Below are 16,464 nucleotides of genomic sequence, written 5' to 3'. Positions count from 1 at the left end.
CGAGGTCAGGAGTTCAAGACCAGTGTGACCAAGATGGTGAAACCCCATCTCTACTAAAAATACAAAAATTAGGGTGTGATGGCAGGTGCCTGTAATCCCAGCTGCTCGGGAGGCTGAGGCAGGAGAATTGCAGTGAGCCAAGATTATGCCTCTGCACTCCAGCCTGGGCGACAGAGCGAGACTCCGTCTAAAAAAAAAAGAAAAAAAAAAAAACACCTGTTTCTTTCTATAACCACTTTAAAAAAAACCATGCCCAAACTTAATTTCATAGTCTAAATTGCACTACTATAAACCGAAGATTAATTGGAAAATTTAAAGTTTCATTACTTTATTGCAGTGTTGTTTGTAATCGTAAAAACAAAATGGAAACAACTTAAACGTCTCAACAGAAACATAGTTGAATAGGAGACTCTGCGTTCATAAATGAAATACCATGCAATCTCCAAAATGATCTTATAGAATTACCAATGTTATTGAAAAATGTGCATGTGTCAGGCATGGTGGTTCATGCCTGAAATCCCAACACTTTGGGAGGCCAAGGTGGGTGGATCACTTGAGCCCAGGAGTTTGAGACAAGCCTAGGCAACATGGCAAAACCCTGTCCCAACAAAAAATACAAAAATTAGCTGGGCCTGGTGGCACACAGCTGTAATGCTAGCTACTTGGGAGGCTGAGGCAGGAGGATCACTTCAACCCAAGAGATGGGGGTTGAAGGGAGCCAGAATTGCACTACATTCAAGCCCGGGTGACAGAGCTAGACCATGTCTCAAAAAAAAAGGCAAGAAAGAAAGATGTACATGATATATTTAATCATGAGAACATTACTAAAATCCTTTAAAAATGCATATATTTACACATATGTGCTTATAATAAAAATGATACACACCGAAGTGTTACAAGTCATTGTAACACTGCATTTGTGTAACAACATTTTCTTTGGCTTGTCTGTAATTTCTAAATCGTCTGTGTATATATCACTTTTGCAATAAAACAATGTCTTGTCAAAATAAATACATTTAACTTTTATTGACAATATTTTCTCTGGGGCTGTCATATTTTTTTCTAAGACCTCAATAAACTAAACAACTAGACAGAATAGAAGGGTAAAAAAGTGAAGCTCATTTTCTTTATTAGTTATTTGACCATTATCATATGAACTAATCACCCTCAAGCACCAAGCTGGTTCTTCCCCACCATCCCCACCTCATGAGTGGCATCACCTTACTGGCTGCCCAAGTGAGAATTTGTTATTTTTACCCATCCCCAATCCAGGGGCCCACCTCTGTCTAATATTCCACCATAATAGCTCCCAAACTCTAACACCCTCCTTATCATTTCTACCATCTTGTTGCTCTATGCCTACAGCAAGCCCTGTAACTGGCCTCTCTGCCTCCAGCCTTCTCCAGACCTAGACTTGTTTACATTGCTGTCCAAGTGAGGTTTTTAACATTCTCAGTCTTGTCATTCACTGCTTAAACTCCTGCAAGAGTTTTCACTCCCTTCTGGCGAAGGGCTATATGAAGCCCTTCAGATGTGGCCCTTGCTTGCATCTCCAGCCCCATCTCTCAGCACTGCTCTTAACACTCCCAACCATTATGAGCTAATTACTATCCTTTCAACATGCCATGCTCCTTCACACCCCTCTTGCTTTGAACACACTGACTCTTCTGCCTGAAATGCCTTTCCCAGTTCCCTTCTGATATGGTTTGGCTGTGTCCCCAACCAAATCTCATCTTGAATTGTAGGTCCCATAATCCCCACATGTTGTAGGAGGGACCTGGTAGGAGGTAATTGAGTCATGGGGGTGGTTACCCTCATGCTGCCATTCTCATGGTAGTGAGCGTGAGTTCTCACAAGATCTGATGGTTTTATAAGGGGCTTCTCTCCCTTTTGCTCAGCACTTCTCCTTGCTGCCGCCATGTGAAGGATACGTTTTCTTCCCCTTCCGCCATGATTGTAAGTTTCCTGAGGCCTCCCCAGCCATGCTGAACTGTGAGTCAATTAACCTCTTTCCTTTATAAATTTCCCAGTCTCGGGTATGTCTTTATTAGCAGCATGAGAATGGACTAAAACACCCCCTTCACTCACTTTTCAGTCCTCAAAGTGCAGAGCCACCCTTTACCGCCCTGTGCAGCACCTTCAGGCCTTGAGCTCTACACGGGGAGGTAAGCCACAGAAGCCATGAGCACATATTTTATACTAGGGCACACAGCTGAAAACTCACAGACTGGTACCAAACCAGCTTGGTTCTGTTCTGCTTCCACTGCTTGTCAGGACTGTGTGCTCTGGGCAAGGTACTTCAACCACTGGGCCTTGGCTTCCTCATCTGGAAAATGAAAATAAAACTGCAAGTTTATAAAGCTTTTCTGAAATCAAATGCAGCAATGTACATAAAAGGCAAATAAAACTCACTCTGTGTTTTACCTAATTTTCTTTTTATCCTGCTCTGTGTATTTCTTTTTTTTTTTTTTTTTTTTTTTTTTTTTTTTTTTTTGAGACGGAGTCTTGCTCTGTCGCCTGGGCTGGAGTGCAGTGGCCAGATCTCAGCTCACTGCAAGCTCCGCCTCCCGGGTTCACGCCATTCTCCTGCCTCAGCCTCCCGTGTAGCTGGGACTACAGGCGCCCGCCACCACGCCCAGCTAGTTTTTTGTATTTTTTAGTAGAGACGGGGTTTCACCGTGTTAGCCAGGATGGTCTCGATCTCCTGACCTCGTGATCCGCCCATCTCGGCCTCCCAAAGTGCTGGGATTACAGGCTTGAGCCACCGCGCCCGGCCTCTGTGTATTTCTTAAGCCAACCATCTTACTTCCTTTTTTAAAATGCATCAGGATAGACACAAACACATGGAAACACCATTACAAGGCCCCTGCTCACACTTCAGAATTCAGATTGCATTAGCTCCTCCAGGAAGTCTTAGTTAATCACTCTCTGCTCGAGTCTCACTTAGATGATCTCCTGTGTGCTTGCATATCATCTGTCATACCTCTGTGTTGAGAGGAGTGGTAAGAGATGGGGCTGGAGACTCAAGAAAAGGCCATATCAGAAGGGCCTCATATATAGCCTTTCCCCTGAAGGGAGTAAAGGCTCTCCAAGGAGTTTAAGCATTGAGTGAAAAGACCAGCCGAGAATGTGAAAAACCTTATTTGGACACAAGGCAAAATAATTACTTTCTCCCTTGGCTACCTTTTCCATTCCCTTTCTTCAAGGGAAAGAACCATGTCTTATTTCACTTGGCATCAGCAGCTCTCAGAACAGTGGCTTGACCAATACCAAGCATTCAATAAATGTTTATTGAAGGGATGAATCAATGGCCACCCACAACCTATTCCTCTTACAGCCCATTTAATGCCCTTTAGCCCCTCCCATAGGTATTTGCCTGGAATGTTTGTAAGATTTTTGAAAATCTCAGAAACAACACTAGCCCTCCTCTCATGGGAAGATGTGTTTCAGGCTAACACCTGTGCTGTTGTTGATGCCATTACCCCAAAGAAGACCAACCTCTCCCTCTTGCCCATATAAGTTGGGCTCTAATTTCAATGTTGCTGAAAACCTCTCCTCTCCTCTTCCATAAATTCTTTTTTCAAATTGCTCCAGCCCATTGTGATCTTTCATCTTTCAAACTCCTTTAACATCCAGGGCCTACACCATTAATCTTCCCTAGTACCCAAGATACCCTGATCCCCTCAATTTGTTCTCTGCCTTTCCCTGCTCTTCTTCCCAAGAAAACAAACACTTTCCAACTTTATCACCAGGGCTCCTTTGCCTTCTAGCTTGCATTTGGGTTCAACCAATAGAAGGCACAGATAGGTAATAGATGGGTGGGAGGACAGAGTGGTAGGGAATGTCTTCCCTTGCTTGGCCCATTCTGTAGTGTTTGAGTCCTTCCAGGACTGTGGCTTCTCTAGGGCGGCCCCTCTTCAAAGGCTCTGCCCCCCAGGTAAGCTTCAAAAGCATCTTTTCCTCCCTTTACCTTTTCAGGTCTGGTGCCTCAACATCCTTTTTTGATGCTCTTAACTCTGCCCACACTTCTGTAAATAGTCCCTTTATTAAAGGGACTTTTATCTCTTTAAAATCCCCACAGAATGTTCTGTTTCTTACTGGGATCTTGACTCACACAGGAACTTTCCATTTAGTTGGGATAAGACTATAGGAACCTTATAATTTATCAACCAAACCAGGACACTTCTGAGAGTGAAAGGGGGCACTATTAATTAAACCATGGCAATGGGCGCAAATCAGAACTGTTCCAGGCCACCTGGAATGAATGAGCATCCTAGGTAAGTCAGGAACATAAAAAGATAATTGTTATAATGAAGAGATAAAAACATTTCTAAAAGAGATAATATTACAGGATAGATTAAGGTAAGTGCCAAGGGTGGAATAAACTTTCAGTGCTACAGCCATTCCAAGACAAGAGAGATTATTTCTCCTGGGGAAAGACATTTGAGATCAGCGGGTTGCTCAGTTCTCCTCCAACTAAATGAAGTCACACAATCCATGTGTGCTTGGCCGATTTTGTAGATTTTCTCTAAGAAATTTCAGTCGCAGTTGGGTCCCCCCACTCCACCCCTCACACACCCAGTGTAACTCTTTCTATTTCTTTCCATTGTTTAGACTCTGGGTTTTTAAGGAAAGCAAATTAATTTAAATCTTAGCCAATTATTCTTTTTTAAAAAATACCAAATGCATTCTTGATTCAATTATAAATCATTATAAATGTCTTATATTTTTGATTCTTTAAACCATGTTTTAACTTCATTTCGCAAAGATAACTAAGAGGTGATTTATAAGCTTTGCTTGCAAATACAAACATTCCTGTTAGTAATCACATAAAGCCTAAGTAACCCCAGAAAGCTTCTCTATGTGTGTATGTATGTATGTTTACCTTGTCTCTTAAACAAAAGAGTTTGACGATTAATCGATACTCTAAAGCCTTGTCACCCTGAGCAAAGTGAACCCAGACTCATTGCACCCCTACTCCTAGCTGATTCAAGGCTACTTGGCCAGGAAATGTTTATAATGCTCACGTTGCTAGTAGAAGCAAGTTACTATGATCCCCAGTGTGTGACTTCAGGCTTGCCAAATCACTGCTTTGTTCAGGCATTTCGTACTCAAGAGAATAGTATATAAAAACACCCACACCCCTGCCCAGGAGCAGAGAGCACCATGTAGATTAGGGCAGCCAGAGTTCCTGCTCTACTTCCCAACCAGTTGGTGCTGGTTAGGGTTAGACCAGCGCACGTTGGGGTTGAAAAGGTCCCTCTTGAGAGAGTCAGAAAGGGTCCTACAACAACGAGACAAACAGGAAAAGAAAGTAACTAGAGACAAAAAGCAATGGCAGACGTGCAAATCATACACAGGAAATAGCAGAAATCAATGCAGACAGGTGGGAGTAAAGTGAGAGTAAAAACCACAGTGAGGAAAAGTAAAAGATAACAGAGCAGCCTCTAATTCTACACTGGTAAGCCACAAAAATCCAAAAGGAATGGTGCACATAGAGCAATTGTAGCAGGATGTAAGGTTCAGGCACAAGACAAGAAAAAACTGCAGTGTGCCTTGGACAGCAGAAAAAGTTAGAAATGACCTAAGTGGTTTAACAAATCTATTCAGGCAGGATTCAGATTCCTATAAGGCGCTTTCAGCCTCCTGCCTACTTTATCACCAGGGAAGATCGCCAGCTGCTGTACTGATGGATGGAGGAAGTGCTCTCCTGAACACGGAACACGTGGTATTCTGTAGGAGGAAAGAGAGTACTGGAAACTCCCTGATGAGAATATTCTGGGTCCATATGGGGTGTAACATTCTATCAGCCTGTGAATTTTAAAAACCACCCTAAGGCCCCAAACTAATCCTTCAATTATGGGCCATTGCCTGCTGTGTTTTGCATGCATTGTGTGAAATGGATTATAACTAATTTTTCAAAGTCAGCAGATTGTTATTTACCCATATGTTGACAATCAGTTTAAAGAGGCAAAAATTGTATGTCAGCTACTTCATGAAAAATGCTACACCTACTCAAAAGTCCTCATTGGCAACATCTACATTGGCATTTCCTTTCAAAAGTTATATTAAAATAACTTATGTTACATGTAAAGTGTTATATCTATAATTTATATAGAGAATTTATAATACCTATAGTTTACATAGCATGGATTTATATTAAAATACATAATACATATTAAATTATATAACATAATATATATAATCTTTTATATACATTTTCTTGTCTAAATATAAAATTTTATATATTATAAAATGTGAAAATTTTATATTATATATAATTTATTTATAAATAATTTTGTTATATATATTAACTTTTTAAAGTAAAAGTCAATATAGATGTTATCAATGTGTGTGTCTGTGTGTGTGTGTGTGTGTAATATATAGTATTGATTAAAAGAAATCTTTTTCCTTTTTTTTTTTTTGAGACAAGGTCTCACTCTGTAACCCAAGCCAGAGTATAGTGGCACAAACATGGCTCACTGCAGCCTCGATCTCCTGGGTTCAGGTGATCCTCCCACTCCAGCCTCCTGAGTAGCTGGGACTATAAGTGCACACCACTGTGCCCAGTTAATTTTTTTTTTTCTTTTTTTTTTTTTTGAGACGGAGTCTCGCTCTGTCGCCCAGGCTGGAGTGCGGTGGCGCGATCTCGGCTCACTGCAAGCTCCGCCTCCCGGGTTCACGCCATTCTCCTGTCTCAGCCTCCTGAGTAGCTGGGGCTACAGGCGCCCGCCACCACGCCCAGCTAATTTTGTTGTATTTTTAGTAGAGACGGGGTTTCACCATGTTCGCCAGGATGGTCTCGATCTCCTGACCTCGTGATCCGCCCGCCTCGTCCTCCCAAAGTGCTGGGATTACAGGCGTGAGCCACCGCGCCCAGCCAATTTTTTTAAATTTACTTTTTGTACAGACAGTCTCACTGTGTTGCCCAGGCTGGTAGCGAACTCCTGGGCTCAAGCAATCCTTCTGCCTTAGCCTCCCAAGGTGCTGGGATTACAGGAATGGGCCTCTGTGCCCGGCCAAAAGCTTTTTCTAAAAGGTTTTGCAAAGGTTCTACCTGGCAATATGTCCATGTTTGTGTGCATTTTGGTAATCTACTATCACAATGGTTCACTGACAGGTAGTTATATGTTTATACAGCTTCATTTTCATAAATTTCACAAACACATTATGGAGCCTACTATTTAGTAGGCTTATCACAGTGTAAACTCCAACCAGGAGTTTTCAGGGAACTTTGTAGATCAGTTTGAGACAAGTCCCTTCACAATGGGATAAATGTCTTGATATGATCTTAGGTGCCAGGGTAGTGGAGGCATCTAGGAGGACTTTTTCAAAGATGGTCTCAGCAGGAGCTGAGTTTTGAAGGAAGGATGAATACGAGCTAGTTGAAAGGAGGATGAGTAGGAAGGGGAAGGAGCTTCATGCTAAGGGCGGAGGGAACTGCATCTTTCTCAGGCACTGAAACATGGCTCTGCCTGATGCATTTAAGTCCAAGGCACTGGTAAAGTACACACTGAAGAATGATTGACAATGAGACTAGATAGACAAGGCTTCATATCATTAGGGACTTTGTATGCCAAGTTGGAAACCACGGAAAGATTTTAAGCAGTGACATAGCATGATCAGATGGTAGAAAAGGAAGTGTTTAAGGAGGAAGGTAATAGGACGATATCAAAAACTTCAAGCCACTAATGGAAGAAGGGATAAGAGACAGTGGAAAGAAAGAGGTGGAATGACTCAAGCTGTTTAAAAGGCAGAATCTCAGCCTGGAAAACACAATGAGATCCTATCTCAAAAAAAAAAAAAAAAAAAAAAAAAATTAGCTGGGCATGCTGGCATGCCCCTTTAGTCCCAGCTACTCTGGAGACTAAGGTGGGAGGATCCCTTGAGCCCAGGGGTTTGCATCACTGCACTCCAGCCTAGACAACACAGCAAGACCCTGTCTCTAAAATAAAATTTTTAAAAAGAGAGAGAATCATCTGAGCTCTTGGGACTGCTTAGATACGAAGCATGAGTGAGAGGAAGAAATCTAGGATGTCTCCCTGATTTCAGGCTAAGACCACAGGAGGAGTAGTGGTGCCATTGAAGGCTACAGGACCTCTGGAGGATGAACAGGTTGCCATTGTTGGTAATTTTCATTTTGGAGTGTTTTGGAGGAAAGGATGTGAAAACAAAACATTCTATTTGGGGGTGTTCTTGTTTTGAGAAACTATATGACCCTGGAGCTCCACAGCAAGGTCTGAACTGAAAACTCAAAAACTGGGCATAACCAACACATTAGCAGAAGTTGCAGATGAGTGTATCTGTGAAAAATGAGTGAAGGTAGATGAGCAAAGTCAAGGACAGAATCTTGGGATACACCATCATAAGGCAGGCACCAGACACAGATTATAAAGGAGCAACCAGAAAAATAGAAAAATAGAGCTTGGCCGGGCGCGGTGGCTCAAGCCTGTAATCCCAGCACTTTGGGAGGCCGAGGCGGGCGGATCACAAGGTCAGGAGATCGAGACCACAGTGAAAACCCGTCTCTACTAAAAATACAAAAAATTAGCCGGGCGCGGTGGCGGGCGCCTGTAGTCCCAGCTACTCAGGAGGCTGAGGCAGGAGAATGGCGGGAACCCGGGAGGCGGAGCTTGCAGTGAGCCGAGATGGCGCCACTGCACTCCAGCCTGGGCGACAGAGTGAGACTCCGTCTCAAAAAAAAAAAAAAAAAAAAAAAAAAGAAAAATAGAGCTTAATTTTTCTTTGAAACGAAACAGAGAAAAGAGTTCCAAGAAAGAGGAGCTTACAATCAGATGCTGCATTGAAGCCAAGAAAGATTTAGGAAAAATAAAAACTTATTACTTAGCAGTGCATTTTGATATGTTGAAAAAAATTTAAGTTTCTGGAATATAACTAGTAATTTTTAATGTGGTCATTTAGTACTGAAAGTCATCATGGGGCTTTAATTCAACATATATTCTGTTCTCAAATGATGGCTGAAAGGTCATTCCCTGAAAAAGGTAGAACTGTTTGATAAGTGGTTCTCTTTTTACAGTGTCACCTGTTGGTTTTTCTAGAAGCAGATGACGGGACATGCCGAGGTAGAATCTGGGGTATAAGATATTTATGAAAGATCAACACTGGAGGCAAGGGGAAACAGGGAGGGCTGTAGAATGAGAATGAGCCATACCATGCTTCAATGTCTGGGCCTTTGTACTTCATCTCACATAGTCACTAGATGTGGGCTCTGTGACTATGGAAGGGCATGATATCAGGAGGTGACTCTATAGCTGAGACAGACCCTGAAGGAACAAACAGCTGGAGTGCCACCCACAGCTGGGCAGTAAGTCCTTCCTTGAAAGAGATCTGGCCAGTGTATCCTGTTTCAACATTATGCGGCTTGCAGCCATGGCCACATATGGTGTAAGCCACATGAAGTTGAAATGTCAGAGCCTCATCCGGCTATGATTTCTGCTTGCTGAAGTAGCCAACTATTAGTTATTTGCTCCTGTATCAGCATTATAAAGCTATTTCTCTGTCATTACATATATGAAACAATTTTCAATGGCAAGAAAACATTAAATTATGGTCTCATCGCATTGGTTATGTGGGTGTAAAAACCTGGACTAGACACGAATGTTGTAATTACATTCACTTTTGGAATTAAGTGCTGGGTATATTTTATACCTAAGGCGAGTGAAGAAAATAAATTTAAGTATAAGGCAATAAAGCAGTTGAGCTGTTCCAATAATATCTAAAACAAAGTTTTGGTTATATAGTTTGAGAGGACTGCCAATTAATAACACTTTTCCAAAAAGTGCTCTATAATTGCACAGCCCTGAGAAAATAGAATGAAGCAATCAAATTTGGTTATACATTGCATTTATACCATTTGACATCTCCTCCTTTGCAAAATAAATTTTCCCGTGCCAGCTGTAATTAGGCACTGAGATAAAACTGCCTTAATATTCTGCATATTTTATTAGGGCTGCCAGCAGCTGTCGGATCACTGGCTCTGTTCTCATGTACAATGAAAACATCAAAGACATCTGTGGTTTGCCCTAAAATTAGTGCCAGAATTGGCCTTCTCTCCATTGTGTAACCAGCTTTGCTATTTGCATAACTAACAAGGGAACCTCCAGACATTGCTGCTGGGTTCACGAGGGAAAACTACTAAAGGCAGACTTTGGAAAGTGGCCGGTATGGCTTGTCCCCATAAGGCATAAGTGCATGGGGTTTGGAATCACACAGACCTGGATCCAGGCCTCAGTTTTTACCATTTATTTGTGACTTTGGGCAAGTTATTTCTCAGCCATATTATCTTTTTTGGTAAAATGAGAAAGATAATAGTATTTATTGTTTTGAAGACGAATTAAGACAATGTACATAAAGCATCAGCAAGTGCCCAGGCCTCCTGGGAAACACTCATTAAGAGTTAGCAATCTTTGGCCAGGTGCCGTGGCTCATGTCTGTAATCCCAATACTTTGGGAGGCTGAGCCAGATGGATCACAATGTCGGGAGTTCAAGATCAGCCTGGCCAAGATGGTGAAACCCCGTCTCTACTAAAACTACAAAAGAATAGCAGGGCGTGGTGGCAGGCACCTGTAATCCCAGCTACTCAGGAGGCTGAGGAAGAGAATTGCTTGAACCCAGGAGGCACAGGTTGCAGTGAGCCGAGATCACGCCACTGCACTCCAGCCTGGTGACAGTGAGACTCTGTCTCGGAAAAAAAAAAAAAGAGTTAGCAATCTTCCTTCCTTCATCTAGTGCCCTTTTCTAAAAAGTCATAACTATAGTGGCTTTCCCTGTAAAGCAAAAGTGCGAAGAATTCTCTATTCAGTTTAAAATGGCAAATATGTCACACACACACACACATGCGTGCACACGTGCACACTCTCATGCACAATTGTCTTCAGAATTCCCAAGTTACAGAAACTTCTTAAACTTTTCCCTAGCAAACACTGGGTGTCCTTTTCACTACTGTTTACCATTGTGTGACAGATTTTAAAACTTTACCTCCTTCTTAGAACCGCGTATTTACTATCAAGTCACTATCAGGTGAATTGCAGTGAATCTTCTGGAGAACTTATCAGATAGTTGGCCTTTAACTACAAGTAACATCTTGGCTAGACTGCCTCAAACAATAGACATTTCTTATCTCACAAAATAAGTCCACAACAGGCAGCTCCAGGGCTGCTGTGGTCAGTGACTCTGTAGTTGACCACGGATGCAGGTGCTTCCCAGCTTTCTGCTCTGCTGTCCTCCACATGCAGACTTCATCTTCAGGCTAGCTCCCTCATGGTCACAAAATGGCTGCCATATATAAACAGTTACAGCTGGTCTTTCCATGTCTCTTTTTAAAAAGAAGGAAACCTATCTCAGACGCCTCCTGGCTTGTGCGTTCTCAAGTCTCAGTGGCCAGAACTGAATCATATATCCATTCATGAACCAAATAGTAGCAATGGAAATGGAACTGCCATGACTGACTTCATGGAGCACACAGCAGTATGCAGGAAGTTTCCACGAGAACAAGGACCAGGTTTGCCTTGCTCCCCATTGTATTCTCCATAGCATCATAAACAGCACACAGGAGGTATTCGGTAAATGTTTGTTGAATAAATGAATGAATAAAATGATACAAAAATAAATAAGACGCTAGACATACTGCAGCAGGACTCCTGTCCCTACAGTTCCCTAATATTTACAACTAGGGCTGTCTAATGACCTCCTTCCACAGCCTCTGATTTCCATACTGTTGTTAGTCCAGGAGATTAAGGAACACCAGGTCAGTTGCTTAATGTCAAATAAGCCTTTCTGATTGTTCTGCAATTATCATAATGACTTGGCTTTTTCCTTTACAATATAGCTCTTTCTGGATATCCCAGAACCTACCATTAATAAATTAAATTCATGGTATTGAAATTCAACCTGCCTATCACAGGAAGTTAACACTGCCACTAGACCTCCCCAGAGGTAGTGGCATATGGAAAATGCAATGCCCTCAGACATGTCTTATAAAGACACCCTTCTGGAAGGTGTATGGTTGATCTAGAATGTTCACTCTGAACACCAAAATCATACTCAGAGTTGTCAGTTCAGATTATATGTGATCCTGCTGCCTATGATCATATCTACAAGAATTGAAATTTTATTAAAAATAACTATAGGACTATTTGAGAATTTAGCCCACACTAAGAAATAAGACCCACATACAGTTTATAATATAGTCAATTTTAACAAAAAAATAACTATTAGGATTCCCATTTTAACTTCCAGTTTTTTCTCCTCAGGATTTAACAAATCCTTTCAGCAGATATTAGTTAGGGAATGGTGTCTGTTCTGGTCTAGTTATCTTTTCCTTTATTTATCGGAGAGTTGCTGCTGATTCATTTCATCTCTGCAGGAATGATTACTTTCTTGAATTGCGGTGGCCAATGTCAATTGTAGAGACTATTCAATGACTGGTTTTGGTTGTTTTTTATTTTTGAATCAAAATTTTGAGCAAATTCAGACAAAGTCCCCACCAATTGATTTCTAGGGAAATTTTGCTTTCACCAGGAAATTTCTGCAAAAATGTCTGCTACCAGTGAGCTGTTTACCTTGGAGCTGTATCTGTATTTGCTCAACCCTACAGCTCTTGATGCTCAAGGACTCTGCTACTGCCTTGCTGTCCTGTTTGTGCTGGATGATTAGATGAATTCTAAGGCCTGCTAGAGGCAAGAAGAGTAGAAGTACAACTTTCAGACTGAGCCCAAGCTGAATAAGATTCTCCCATTGGTATATATGGATTTTATGATACTTTCTGAAGGGTACCATTAAACTTATCCCATTTAACCACTTGGAACCAACAACACATCAGGCTAGCAGTTTCCAAATCTGGCCTAAGAATCTCCTAGAGAGACTTTAACTAAACACAGATACCCTCTTATCCCCACCAAGACTGGAAACCAACAACCTTTTGGATAATATCAGTTTTTATGTTTACTATTTAAAGTTTTAATGTTACTGTAATTAAACAGCTTTAATTTTTCAGTTTTCACTTTAATCACCATTTTAATTAAAAAAAATCTATTTTATGAATGGATTTTATAAATCATTAGAATATAAGTAGATTTTATAAATTATAAGAATTATAAATAGATTTTATAAGATAAATGCACATGGCCAGGCGTGGTGGCTCACGCCTGTAATCCCAGCACTTTGGGAGGCCAAGGCAGGTAGATCACCTTTCAGGAGTTCAAGACCAGCCTGGTCAATGTGGTGAAATCCCATCTCTACTAAAAACACAAAAATTAGCTGGGTGTGGTAGCGGGCCCCTGTAATCCCAGCTACTCGGGAAGCTGAGGCAGGATAATTGCTTGAATCTGGGAGGTGGATGTTGCAGTGCACCAAGAACATGCCATTGCACTCCAGCCTAGGCGACTAGACTGAGACTCGGTCTCAAATAAATAAACAAATGAATAAAATAAAAGTAAATACATAAAAATAAATGTGCATTATATTTCATTATTCTTGACCATTTTTATGTACTATATTTTTATGTGTATACATATAAACTGAAGTATACTTTTTGGAGAATGAATTGACAAGAAGTGTCAAATTTAAAATGCTTAGGCCATTGAGGCCCAGTAATTTAAATTCTCAGAATCAACCCTAGAAAACTCCCGGTAGAAGTGTGTATGGGTGTTGTAGTATTTAGGGCAGTCTAACAAAAATTTTTTAAATCTCAAAACCTCAGTGGCTCATTATAATAAATGTATGTTTTGTGCTCATATCACCAATGCAAGTCAGCAGGGGTGCTCTGCTCACAAAATCATTGGAAGATTTGTCTTGTGACTCTACCTTTCTCTAGATCCTTGGAGTCACCTCTATTAAGTTGAAAATGGGGAGAGAACAGATGGAGGATGGTACCAGAGATTTCTTTCTATGGACCAGGTCCAGAAGTGACAAACATCACTCCCACTCACATTCCTTTACAGAACTTGATCACAAGGCTACCTGTAAGGAAGCCTGGGAAATGTCGACCAGCTATGTGTCCTGGAGAAAATCAAAGTGTGGTGAACACTGCCAGAGGGACTTGAAGGAAGATGTTAATCACAGCAGTGTTTATGAAAGCAAAACACTGGAGAAAACCTATGGGTTCATAAACAAGTAATGGTTGAGTGAGTTACAGCACATCAATATTATGGAATATGAAAGCCGTGATTAAAAAGAAAGTGGTAGCTCTGCACACACTAATGTGGAAGAATGCCTGTACTATATACATGGGTCAAAAAAAGAAAGGTTGTATAATAGTGGGTCTGGTATGGTACAACTTTTATTATAATTTGTTATTACATATAATTGGAATGTAAACAATCTAGCCTCAAGATAGGGTCTTGTTTTTAAAAAATTAGTCTTATCCACACAATGGAATGCTATGCAAATATTATGAAAATAAACAGCTCTATTTATGCTGTACTAATATAGAAATATCTCCAAGGTAGATCATTAAAAGCACAAGATGCTGAGCAGTGGATAAAAGATGCTAACTTTTATGTAAAATGAAAAAGTTGTATATTTACATATATTTACATGCACAAAGAGGATAAGAAACACAGGAAATGTTTTGGCAGAGGAGAACTGAGTACAGGAACAGGAAAACAAAATTTAGAGTAGAACAGGCACATATTTTATAATAGTTAACCTTTTGTACCTTTTAAAATTTTGCCGTGTGAATTACCTAGACAAAATATATTTTAAAACACCAGTCCTTGGTAAGAAGAGGCCAGGCAATTAGAGGGAGAGGTGGTGAATCAAGACCTCTATTTTAGCCATGTGGCTTTCAGATATCCGTTAGCCAGCCAAGGGGTGCAGTTGGCCACAGTAGTGGAGATCTCAGGAGAGAAGTCTGGGCTAGGAATAGAAACATAGGCGTTTTCAGGGTTTAGATAGTATTTAAACTAATAAGAATGGGTGAGATCACCTAGGGAGAGTGTAAATAAAGAAAAAGGGCCTAGGGCCAAGCCTGGTCCTGCAAGATAATGCAGGCCCATGACCAAAAGCTTGGAAAATATTACTAAAAGCACTAAATAAATAAAAATCATCTCTAATCCCACTCCCTAGAGATTACATCTGTTAACATTTTGGTACATTCCCTTCTACTCCCTTTCTCTGCATCTAAGAATATGTTATTAAGTACCTCCTTATATAAAAATCTGTGTGTTTTTAAAGAAAAAGAAAAAACAGCATTTTAACTACCCAGAGTACTTGAAAATGAAATACAATTTTTACAGTAGGCTTATGGATCATTAAAGAACATTCCATTTATAATCTGTAGCACATGTCTTTAAAATCTCTTTTGTCCATCTCTTTCTCTCTCTTTCTCTCTCTCTCTCTCTCTCTCACACACACACACACACACACACACATACACACAGAGAGAGAGAGAGAGAGACCGCAGCAGAAGCAGCAACAACAGTGACAGAACTCAATACTCTTCTGCTTTCTCTAAATGCCCCGACCTCTCCTTTGTAGACAGGTCTCTGCTGTCTTTTTCCATCCCTCCTCCTGCCTCCTAAAATATATTCTTTTAGGAAATGTTATGTTGGATATCCTCCAGTTACCCTTCTAGTCCCACTCTCTATCCTGCTCTGTGGCCTGCATGGGTGACCTAGATGGCCTGTCTTGACAGACCCTTTGCCTTCTGGCTTCGAATTGAGTTGGGCCAGTGGGGAGCCTTGGCAGAGGAAGGTGGACGGGAGGAGAATGGAGTCAAGTTGGCTTTGCTCCCCTGGATCCCTTTATGCTGAGTTGTCAGCACAACTCCTATTAGGGGGACCCTGACTGATTTCTGATAGCAGGCTCCACCCCTTGCCCCATGAGGTCTAGCAGAGGTAACAGCCCCCGGTTTTTATTGGCCCTGGGGCACTTCCGCATCTCTGTTGGCTTCTTTAAATCCTGTCCACCCCTTTGTCCCTTAATTATGCTCTTCTCAGTGACCCCTGCTCAAATATGCTATTTCCTGTTAGGACTTTACTGATACAAATAACTCAGGCACCTTTAAATTATACATCTCCTTTAACTTATTTTCTTCATCACCATAACCAAAAGCCTGAATTCCAAGCAGGCAAAGATATTTTTGTGAATATTACATCATAGTTTTTTATCCTACAGGAGACATTAATACAGATAGTATGGATACATTTTCATGTGCACAAAGAAAATCTGTAAGGAGTATTTAATCCTAGAGAGTTGGTGATTGGGTAAAAAGGAGAGATGAGTTTTCACTCTTTTCTTTATGCGTATATTATTTGATTTTTGATTTCAGTAAGCAGGTACTACTTCTGAAAAAAAAAAATTAAGGAATGAAATACAGATTCCAGGACCCTACCCGTAACAACCCTGAATTTGCACTTGCTCTGCAGCACCTGTGTGCATTTGTGTAGGTTGTGTCCCAGTTGATGGGAGCCAACATCCAGCCTACAATGTACTTGCCAACC

Source organism: Macaca thibetana, chromosome 6 (genome assembly GCF_024542745.1).
Source record: "Macaca thibetana thibetana isolate TM-01 chromosome 6, ASM2454274v1, whole genome shotgun sequence".
Classification (NCBI taxonomy): Eukaryota; Metazoa; Chordata; class Mammalia; order Primates; family Cercopithecidae; genus Macaca; species Macaca thibetana.
This window is presented reverse-complemented; position numbering follows the sequence as displayed.